Below are 11,647 nucleotides of genomic sequence, written 5' to 3' on the forward strand. Positions count from 1 at the left end.
ATTTTTTAAGAAAGGAAAAAAAGAAGAGCCCATAAAATAGAAATAAATTAAATTTCCTTAATATAATGTATTGCAACTGCAAAGCCAGCATTATGCTTATTAAGAAAACACTAGAAGCATTAATAGTCAGAAAGTGTTAAAATTAGGAATAGAGCAAGAATGACCTACATCACTGGTGCTATTCAACATCATCTGGAAGTACTAGTAAATGGGATCATACGAAAGGCAGGAATTAGAGGCATGTAACTTAGAAGTTGTAGTTACCTATTTGCATATCATATAACTAAAAACTGTTACAAACTAAACTCAGTGAGGTAAAAGGGAAAGGAAGAAAATAGCTTTCTTATGTAAAAACAATAAACAGTTAAAGCTCTACTAGAAGGAAACACACCATTTACAGTTGATTTTTAAAATATAAAATATCATCACTTCTCAGGCTTTTGGCTAAGATCAAGTGTAAAATATAAAATTTCTAGTAATAAACTTAATAAGAAGTTATGTGCATGTGCACGCACTCATAAAATACACTACTGAGGAAATGTAACAACCTACACAAATCGCTAGACGTACCATATGGTGAGATAAAAGGACTCAACAACATAAGACTATATCAATTATTCCTGAGCTGAACTTTTATATTTAACATGATTCCAATACAAATGTCAATAAGATTTGTTTCTGGAAGCGTACAAGCTTATTCTGAAATTCAAATGGAAAAACAAAAGGAACAAAATTTAAAAATATGTAAAATGGAGTGAGAAATTCATTATCAGATATTAAAATATCATGCTGCAATAATAAAATTTTGGTTCTGGTACATGAATAAACTGGCAGCCAATGGGACAGAACTGAAAGTCTAGAAATAGGCCAAAAGACTTATGTGACTTTAGTATATGATAAATTTTCATTTCATATTAGTGAGAAAAGATGGATTATTCAATAAATTTTGTTGGAAAACTGGGTCACCATCTGGAAAAAAATTTAAGTTGAATTCATACTTTAAGTCTTATACCAGGATAAATTAAAACTGGATCAAAGAATTAGGGGTAAAAAGTGAAACCATAGAGTTACCAGAAGAAACCAAGAGAACAAATTATAATCTCATAGTGTAGAAAGAAGGCCTTTTTAACCATTTCACAAATCTTAGGGTTAAAAGAAAATATTAATACACCAAACTACAGTAAATTAAATTGGAAAACATACATTTAAGGCAAAATAATTATAATCAATCAAAAGCTTGTGATAAACTCTGAAAAAATACTTTAAAATCTTATCATGGACAGAAGACCAATTTCTGTAATATACAAAGAATTCACATAAGCCTTTAACAAAAAGACAAATATCCCAAAAGAAAAAAAAAAGGATGAAAGACGTGAACATACAGTTCACAGAAAAATAAATACAATTGGCTACTAATCATGTAAAAAGGTCCTTGACTTCATTCACATTAAGAGAAACAAAAATCAAACTACAAGGAAAGATACTATTTTTCACCTCTCTTTGTCAAAGACACAAAAGTTTGTTATAAAAAAGACATGGGGGAATAGGCTCTCCTAGGGAGAATATAAATTGGAGCTACATCGAAGGAGGGCATTTTGTCGGTACTGAACATACATTTACACTGATCAAATTCACTGCTAGAAATGTGTTCTAAAGATATATTGCACATCAATAAAATGGTGAATACACAAGATCATTTAGCAAAGACTGTTTGCAATAGCAAATGAGTGGTAACACCCTAAATGTCTGTCAGCAGGAATCTATCTAAATGTCTATCAGCAGGTATGTAAGCAGAGTATCCATACCATAGAATACAATGCTGCCATGCATAAGATCAGGATACTCTCTACAAGCTGATATGGAGAAATCTCAAAATTTATTAAGTGAAGAAAGTAAAAAGTGAATAAAAATTTGTATGGCATGCTATCATTTGTATAGTCAAGACACACACACACAAAAGTACACACAAACACGTATGTAAATATTTGTGTGTGCATAAAAGCTCTAGAAGTATACACAAAAAACTGATAAACAATTGACTTTGAGAAAGGGAGCTGAGCAGATGAGTGACCAAATGGGAAAACTTTGGGCAGAACCTTCTTTTGTACCTTTTAAGTGTTAGAACCACATTGAATATATCATGTATTAAAAATACAATACAAAATATCAATTAAAACAAAGTAATTAATCAAAAAGAATTTTCCATGAATTTAATCTTCATTTATTTTAAAGGTTCTTGCTTTTATAATATGATGGTGATAGTTCATAGTAGATATTGCTTTTTGTTTTTGTTTAATGTATTTAGTTTTGAAAATGGAAAAACAATCCATTAAAAAGATATTACATTCTGATTTATGAGTCTGGGACACCTACCTACACATGATCTTGATATTTTAAAGCATTGGAATAAATAATCAAAGAATACACATTACAAATAGAAAAATTTGAATAAGGAACGAAAGTGACTTCTCACATCTTCATATCATAGATAGTATTTAAAAGCATCAATGTATTCCTTGGTGATGAAGATGGGGACATCCAATTATTGCAAAAAAACAAAAAGCATAAAATATGAGGAAATCTCAAATACCTCGGAAGAACTATGGAAACAGCTGTTGCTGAATAGTCAAGGAATGTAAAATCCTGAAAGTTAATTATATGCTTTTTATAGCAATTTGAAATGGACCCAGTGATCTGATTCCACCGTTTTAAAAACATTGACATATTCTTTTTTTTCCAGCTCTTCTGGGTTGGGCCGTTAGCATTTGACAGGGGCTGTGGTAAAATTAGCTTGTAACTCTCTCACACATTTCACTTTACAGTTTACAAATCACCTTCATTTACATGATTTTATTTGATGCTTCATTCCAATATAAAAGTTATTCAATGCAACGATTTTTATTTCATTTTTACAGATCAGAAACTGAAGTTTGGCTTGCTGATGTGACTTGCTCAAGGTCACATAGCTACGAATTGTAGACCTAGAACTAAAAACATCCTGGCTCCTTGTCTAGTTTTTATTGCTCTATCCTAGGTTGTCTAGCTTAACTATCTCTTGCTTCATGGAGCTTGTAGGAAAGGATGCCCTGCAAATGCAGGACGTCAGCATCTGGGGGAATACATCCAATCATTCTTGCATTAAACCGCAATAGATTTCTCAAACGCAATCTTCCTCTAATCGTGTCATCTATGTGAGTAGTCATTTCTTTGGTGTGTAAGTGTGTGTGTGTGTGTGTGTGTGCGTGTGTAATGATGTTATCTATATGCCACTGGGGCACCTGCACATTTGCATATGGGGAAAGAACTGAATAAAACATGAAGTGTTTTATTCCAATGGGATGCAAGATCCTCAAAGGATATTTACAAATGTACTCAAGTGCCTCAGAATCAATCAATCTCTGAATCAACAAATGTTCTTTGATTCCTTGGTATGTGTCTAGCACAATGATAAATGCTGTAGGGGAAACAATGAAGCAAAGAAAGAGGCACCCCCACCACCACCTTGGAAACCTCAATTTAGATAAGAGAAAATAATTAATTAGATTCATGGTGGTCTCTAGCCGGTGCCTACAGAGCACAACATTCCCTAAGTTCCCTCCAAAGGGCTCCGGTTGGACAGAGAGGAGGGACAGGAAAAGCTGCTGAAGTTCAGTGAACTGCATCCTAGTGACCACTCATCAGGAGGTTATTTGAAGGGGAGTTTTGGACTTCCCTGATATTGGCTGAAATCTGGAACACTACCAGCAGGGAGAGCTACTCACAGGGCTTTTTCTATGCAGAACCCTTAAGGCTATTGCCTGTTCTGCTCCTGCCTCTTTGTACGCTATTCTCTACCCAGCAGATAGAATGTTTTTAAAAGTAAATGACTGTGTCTTTCTTTTGCTTATAATCCTATATGATTTCCTCTTGCCCTTAGAATAAAATTCAAATTCCACCATGAAAGACGTTTATCGGGCCCCTGTTTCTTTCAGACCTCTGCGCCACCCTCTCTTCTCACTCATGATGCTTCCAAACATCCTTCTGATTTTCCTCCTGTCTTTAGCTGCTGTTTATGCAGGCCTTTGTGCTTGCTGTGCCTTCTCCGTGGAGTATCTGACCCCCAGATCTTTCCATTTCTGGCTACTTCTCACTATTCAGTTTCACTTCAGATATTGACATTAAGAAAGACCTTCCTTACCCGACCAGTCTAAAGTAGCTGCCCCACCTCTTCCCTATGCTCTGTAGATCATCAATGTGTTTTCTTAGTTAGCACTATATGTAATTCATTACCTTATACATTTGTTTTCTTGTTCATTGTTTGTCTCCCTGAACTAGAGTATAAACGCTTTATGAAAGCAGCAGCCTTGTCTGCCTTGTTTATTGCTGTTTATGCAGCTCCTAAGATAGCACGTAGTCAGTGTTTAACAAATATTTATTGAATGAATGAATGAGAAGCCTCAGAAATTGAGCGATTATGGCTCTCACTATCAACTGCATCCCTTTATTGCTTGATGACTATTCTGAGATATTACCCAAGAATCTCCCCACCTTCTGTGCCTTCCTCACCTCCACAAGTTATCCTGCCATCCTTTTCCTATTAAATCAGAGGCACCCTTTGCCCCAAGGGAGATTAAGATTATTAGAGCAGTAATGTAAAGGGAGAGAAAACCCAGTAAGTTCTGGGCTTTTTGAGTTTCTAAATAGATTTTTTAAAATTATTGCTTCTGATTTGTAAGAGCCAGGCCCTTTTCAGTATCAGAGGTAAAGCCCTGAAGGAATCATGGCATAAAGTACATGACATAAGCAAGTGATTTAAAAAAGAATGGAAGAGCCATTTTGTTTAGCCCTGGAGACAAGACAAAAATGGAGCTGGTGTCAGGGGGAGGGAGAGGAGAAGTATGTAGGCAAGGATCAAAGGGGACATGACGAGACACCAGATGATAGCTGACAAGGGGCCCAGTGTCCTGCCAGCTACCAAGTGGGGCAGGTCCTGAAGGAACAAGGGGTCTCAGATTAGAGAAGATGTAGGCTTCACTGTGCTGGTAAAACCTGGAGTCATGAGAGAATTCCTGCATGCCAGCATGGAGCAGCAGTACTGAAATAGTAAAGTGGCACTGTGTGTCTAGCAAAGTTGAATTGAAACAGCCTCCTAGGTTTCTTTAGGAGTAGCAAAGGGAAGCATACAGAATTTTCTGAGCTTCCAGGAGACAAGTGGAAATGGTTGAGGGATACCTTGTAGATTTAAAGGGGCCTGATAGCATTAGCACACAGAGATAGCCATGAGTTCTGGTACTGAGAGGTAACCGCAGGACCATGGACAAGGGCAGTACATGCCCTAGGGAATCAAAGCTAGTGGCCAAAGAGTAAACAGCATCCTAGGCCAACAAAGGGTGAGGGCAGGGAGTGGCAAATGCAATGTCTCTCACCATTTTTCCCTCGTCACCCTTTGGTTGCTTGTAAGACCCTCCTCCAAACATTAGATGACACCTGGCCAGAAAGAAGACAAGGAATGAACTCTTAATATGTCTGAGTTTATGCCAAAAAAGTTTCATTTCAATTTTTTGAGACTATATGAAAATATGCAGATTTTTTTGACATCAGGTGGAAATGGTATTTTTTTCACACTTGAGTTTGTGATATAAAATTATTACACATCACACTTATTTGAAAGATGTCCAAGAAGCATCAGAGATAATACACAGTCAGTGGTTGGCCACTGTATGGTGTAGCAATAAAAGGTACAGTTAACTCACAGGGCACCTGTCTTGTACCTGACTTGAGCTGAGAGCTCTGAGGGAAGTAGCAACCCTATCTGAAGCACAAGCTTCAGATCTGGAGTCAGATAGACCTGGGTTCAAATCTCTGCCTCTAGTTTTTGCAAGGTGGATATTTGAGACAAGGCATTTAAACTTTTAGGGCTTCAGGTACCTCATCTAGAAAACTAAAACAATCTTCAAAAAACTATTTTGGCAAGATGGCCGAATAGGAACAGCTCCAGTCTACAGCTCCCAGCGTGAGCGACGCAGAAGACGAGCGATTTCTGCATTTCCATCTGAGGTACCAGGTTCATCTCACTAGGGAGTGCCAGACAGTGGGGGCAGGACAGTGGGTGCAGCGCACCATGCGCAAGCCAAAGCAGGGCGAAGCATTACCTCACTCGGGAAGCACAAGGGGTCAGGGAGTTCCCTTTCCTAGTCAAAGAAAGGGGTGACAGACGGCACCTGGAAAATCAGGTCACTCCCACCCTAATTCTGCGCTTTTCCAACAGGCTTAAAAAATGGCACACCAGATTATATCCTGCACTGGGCTTGCAGGGTCCTATGCCCACGGAGTCTCGCTCATTGCTAGCACAGCAGTATGAGATCAAACTGCAAGATGGCAGTGAGGCTGGGGGAGGGGCGCCTGCCATTGCCCAGTCTTGCTTAGGTTAACAAAGCAGCCGAGAAGCTCGAACTAGGTGGAGCCCACCACAGCTCAAGAAGGCCGGCCTGCCTCTGTAGGCTCCACCTCTGGGGGCTGGGCACAGACAAACAAAAAGACAGCAGTAACCTCTGCAGACTTAAATGTCCCTGTCTGACAGCTTGAGGAGAGTAGTGGTTCTCCCAGCATGCAGCTGGAGATCTGAGAACGGGTAGAGTGCCTCCTCAAGTGGGTCCCTGACCCCCAAGCAGCCTAACTGGGAGGCACCCCCCAGTAGGCGCAGACTGACACCTCACACAGCTGGGTACTCCTCTGAGACAAAACTTCCAGAGGAACGATCAGGCAGCAGCATTTGCGGCTCACAAAAATCCACTGTTCTGCAGCCACCACTGCTGATACCCAGGCAAACAAGGTCTGGAGTGGACCTCTAGCAAACTCTAACAAACCTGCAGCTGAGGGTCCTGTCTGTTAGAAGGAAAACTAACAAACAGAAAGGACATCCACACCAAAAACCCATCTGTACGTCACCATCATCAAAGACCAAAAGTAGATAAAACCACAAAGATGGGGAAAAAACAGAGCAGAAAAACTGGAAACTCTAAAAAGCAGAGTGCCTCTCCTCCTCCAAAGGAACGGAGTTCCTCACCAGCAATGGAACAAAGCTGGATGGAGAATGACTTTGACGAGTTGAGAGAAGAAGGCTTCAGATGATCAAACTACTCTGAGCTACGGGAAGAAATTCAAACCAATGGCAAAGAAGTTAAAAACTTTGAAAAAAAAATTAGACGAATGTATAACTAGAATAACCAATGCAGAGAAGTGCTTAAAGGAGCTGATGGAGCTGAAAGCCAAGGCTCGAGAACTACGTGAAGAATGCAGAAGACTCAGGAGATGATGTGATCAACTGGAAGAAAGGGTATCAGTGATGGAAGATGAAATGAATGAAATGAAGCGAGAAGGGAAGATTAGAGAAAAAAGAATAAAAAGAAATGAACAAAGCCTACAAGACATATGGGACTATGTGAAAAGACCAAATCTACATCTGATTGGTGTACCTGAAAGTGACGAGGAGAATGGAACCAAGTTGGAAATCACTCTGCAGGATATTATATCAAGGAGAACTTCCCCAATCTAGCAAGGCAGGCCAACATTCAGATTCAGGAAATACAGAGAATGCCACAAAGATACTCCTTGAGAAGAGCAACTCCAAGACACATAATTGTCAGATTCACCAAAGTTGAAATGAAGGAAAAAATGTTAAGGGCAGCCAGAGAGAAAGGTCGGGTTACCCACAAAGGGAAGCCCATCAGACTAACAGTGGTTCTCTTGGTGGAAACTCTACAAGCCAGAAGATAATGGGGGCCAATATTTGACATTCTTAAAGAAAAGAATTTTCAACCCAGAATTTCATATCCAGCCAAACTAAGCTTCATAAGTGAAGGAGAAATAAAATACTTTACAGACAAGCAAATGCTGAGAGATTTTGTCACCACCAGGCCTGCCCTAAAAGAACTCTTGAAGGAAGCACTAAACATGGAAAGGAACAACTGGTACCTGCCACTGCAAAAGCATGCCAAATTGGAAAGACCATTGAGGCTAGGAAGAAACTGCATCAACTAACGAACAAAATAACCAGCTAACATTATAATGACAGGATCAAATTCACACATACAATATTAACTTTAAATGTAAATGGGCTAAATGCTCCAATTAAAAGACACAGACTGGCAAATTGGATAAAGAGTCAAGACCCATCAGTGTGCTGTGTTCAGGAAACCCAGCTCACGTGCAGAGACACACATAGGCTAAAAATAAAGGGATGGAGGAAGATCTACCAAGCAAATGGAAAACAAAAAAAGCAGGGGTTACAATCCTAGTCTCTGATAAAACAGACTTTAAACCAACAAAGATCAAAAGAGACAAAGAAGGCCATTACATAATAGTAAAGGGATCAATTCAACAAGAAGAGCTAACTATCCTAAATATATATGCACCCAATACAGGTGCACCCAGATTCATAAAGCAAGTCCTTAGTGACCTACAAAGAGACTTAGACTCCTACACAATAATAATGGGAGACTTTAACACCCCACTCTCCACATTAGATCAATGAGACAGAAAGTTAACAAGGATACCCAGGAATTGAACTCAGCTCTGCACCAAGTGGACCTAAAAGACATCTACAGAACTCTCCACCCCAAATCAAGGGAATATACATTTTTTTCAGCACCACACCTATTCCAAAATTGACCACATAGTTGGAAGTAAAGCTCTCCTCAGCAAATGTAAAAGAACAGAAATTATAACAAACTGTCTCTAAGACCACAGTGCAATCAAAGTAGAACTCAGGATTAAGAAACTCACTCAAAACCGCTCAACTACATGGAAACTGAACAACCTGCTCCTGAATGACTACTGGGTACATAACAAAATGAAGGCAGAAATAAAGATGTTCTTTGAAACCAATGAGAACAAAGACACAACATACCAGAATCTCTGGGACACATTCAAAGCAGTGTGTAGAGGGAAATTTATAGCACGAAATGCCCACAAGAGAAAGCAGGAAAGATCCAAAACTGACACCCTAACATCACAATTAGAAGAACTAGAAAAGCAAGAGCAAACACATTCAAAAGCTAGCAGAAGGCAAGAAATAACTAAAATCAGAGCAGAACTGAAGGAAATAGAGACACAAAAAATCCTTCAAAAAATTAATGAATCCAGGAGCTGGTTTTTTGAAAAGATCAACAAAATTGATAGACCGCTAGCAAGACTAATAAAGAAAAGAGAGAAGAATGAAATAGACGCAATAAAAAATGATCAAGGGGATATCACCACCGATCCCACAGAAATACAAACTACCATCAGAGAATACTTCAAACACCTCTATGCAAATAAACTAGAAAATCTAGAAGAAATGGATAAATTCCTCGACAAATACACCCCCCCAAGACTAAACCAGGAAGAAGTTGAATCTCTGAATAGACCAATAACAGGCTCTGAAATTGTGGCAATAATCAATAGCTTACCAACCAAAAAAGAGTCCAGGACCAGATGGATTCACAGCCAAATTCTACCAGAGGTACAAGGAGGAACTGGTACCATTCCTTCTGAAACTATTCCAATCAATAGAAAAAGAAGGAATCCTCCCTAACTCATTTTATGAGGCCAGCATCATCCTGATACCAAAGCCTGGCAGAGACACAACCAAAAAGGAGAATTTTAGACCGATATCCTTGATGAAGATTGATGCAAAAATCCTCAATAAAATACTGGCAAACCAAATCCAGCAGCACATCAAAAAGCTTATCCACCATGATCAAGTGGGCTTCATCCCTGGGATGCAAGGCTGGTTCAACATACGCAAATCAATAAATGTAATCCAGCATATAAACAGAACCAAAGACAAAAACCACATGATTATCTCAATAGATGCAGAAAAGGCCTTTGACAAAATTCAACAACGCTTCATGCTAAAAACTCTCAATAAATTAGGTATTGATGGGATGTATCTCAAAATAATAAGAGCTATCTATGACAAACCCACAGCCAATATCATACTGAATGGGCAAAAACTGGAAGCATTCCCTTTGAAAACTGGCACAAGACAGGGATGCCCTCTCTCACCACTCCTATTCAACATAGTGTTGGAAGTTCTGGCCAGGGCAATTAGGCAGGAGAAGGAAATAAAGAGTATTCAATTAGGAAAAGAGGAAGTCAAATTGTCCCTGTTTGCAGATGACATGAATGTATATCTAGAAAACGCCATTGTCTCAGCCCAAAATCCCCTTAAGCTGTTAAGCAACTTCAGCAAAGTCTCAGGATACAAAATAAATGTACAAAAATCACAAGCATTCTTATACACCAATAACAGACAAGCAGAGAGCCAAATCATGAGTGAACTCCCATTCACAATTGCTTAAAGAGAATAAAATACCTAGGAATCCAACTTACAAGGGACATGAAGGACCTCTTCAAGGAGAACTACAAACCACTGCTCAATGAAATAAAAGAGGATACAAACAAATGGAAGAACATTCCATGCTCTTGGGTTGGAAGAATCAATATCATGAAAATGGCCATACTGCCCAAGGTAATTTATAGATTCAATGCCATCCCCATCAAGCTACCAATGACTTTCTTCACATAATTGGAAAAAACTACTTTAAAGTTCATATGGAACCAAAAAAGACCCCACATCACCAAGTCAATCCTAAGCCAGAAGAACAAAGCTGGAGGCATCACACTACCTGACTTCAAACTATACTTCAAGGCTACAGTAACCTAAACAGCATGGTACTGGGACCAAAACAGACATATAGATCAATGGAACAGAACAGAGCCCTCAGAAATAATGCCACATATCTACAACTATCTGATCTTTGACAAACCTGATAAAAACAAGCAATGGGGAAAGGATTCCCTATTTAATAAATGGTGCTGGGAAAATTGGCTAGCCATATGTAGAAAGCTGAAACTGGATCCCTGCCTTACACCTTATACAAAAATTAATTCAAGATGAGTTAAAGACTTACATGTTAGACTTAAAACCATAAAAACCCTAGAAGAAAACCTAGGCAATGCCATTCAGGACATAGGAATGGGCAAGGGCTTCATGTCTAAAACACCAAAAGCAATGGCAACAAAAGCCAAAATTGACAAATGGGATCTAATTAAACTAAAGAGCTTCTGCACAGTAAAAGAAACTACTATCAGAGTGAACAGGCAACCTACAAAATGGGAGAAAATTTTCGCAACCTACTCATCTGACAAAGGGCTAATACCCAGAATCTACAATGAACTCAAACAAATTTTCAAGAAAAAAAACAAACAACTCCATCAAAAAGTGGGCAAAGGACATGAACAGACACTTCTCAAAAGAAGACATTTATGCAGCCAAAAAAAACACATGAAAAAATGCTCATCATCACTGGCCATCAGAGAAATGCAAATCAAAACCACGATGACATACCATCTCACACCAGTTAGAATGGCCATCATTAAAAAGTCAGGAAACAATAGATGCTGGAGAGGATGTGGAGAAATAGGAACACTTTTACACTGTTGATGGGACTGTAAACTAGTTCAACCATTGTGGAAGTCAGTGTGGCGATTCCTCAGGGATCTAGAACTAGAAATACCATTTGACCCAGCCATCCCATTACTGGGTATATACCCAAAGGACTATAAATCATGCTGCTATGAAGACACATGCACACGTATGTTTATTGCGGCACTATTCACAATA

The 11,647-nt window shown here is 38.9% G+C and overlaps 1 long non-coding RNA gene across 1 annotated transcript in view; it reads left to right on the top strand.

Moving 5' to 3' along the window:
• Window positions 1-3,158, top strand: part of LOC129458502 (uncharacterized) — a 755,613-nt gene extending 752,455 nt beyond the window's left edge. Inside the window, exon 8 of the long non-coding RNA XR_010114565.1 lies at window positions 2,916-3,158. This is a non-coding gene — a long non-coding RNA (uncharacterized lncRNA). The remainder of the gene's footprint in view (window positions 1-2,915) is intronic.
• Window positions 3,159-11,647: the final 8,489 nt, after the last annotated feature.

Source organism: Symphalangus syndactylus, chromosome 19, assembly GCF_028878055.3.
Source record: "Symphalangus syndactylus isolate Jambi chromosome 19, NHGRI_mSymSyn1-v2.1_pri, whole genome shotgun sequence".
Classification (NCBI taxonomy): Eukaryota; Metazoa; Chordata; class Mammalia; order Primates; family Hylobatidae; genus Symphalangus; species Symphalangus syndactylus.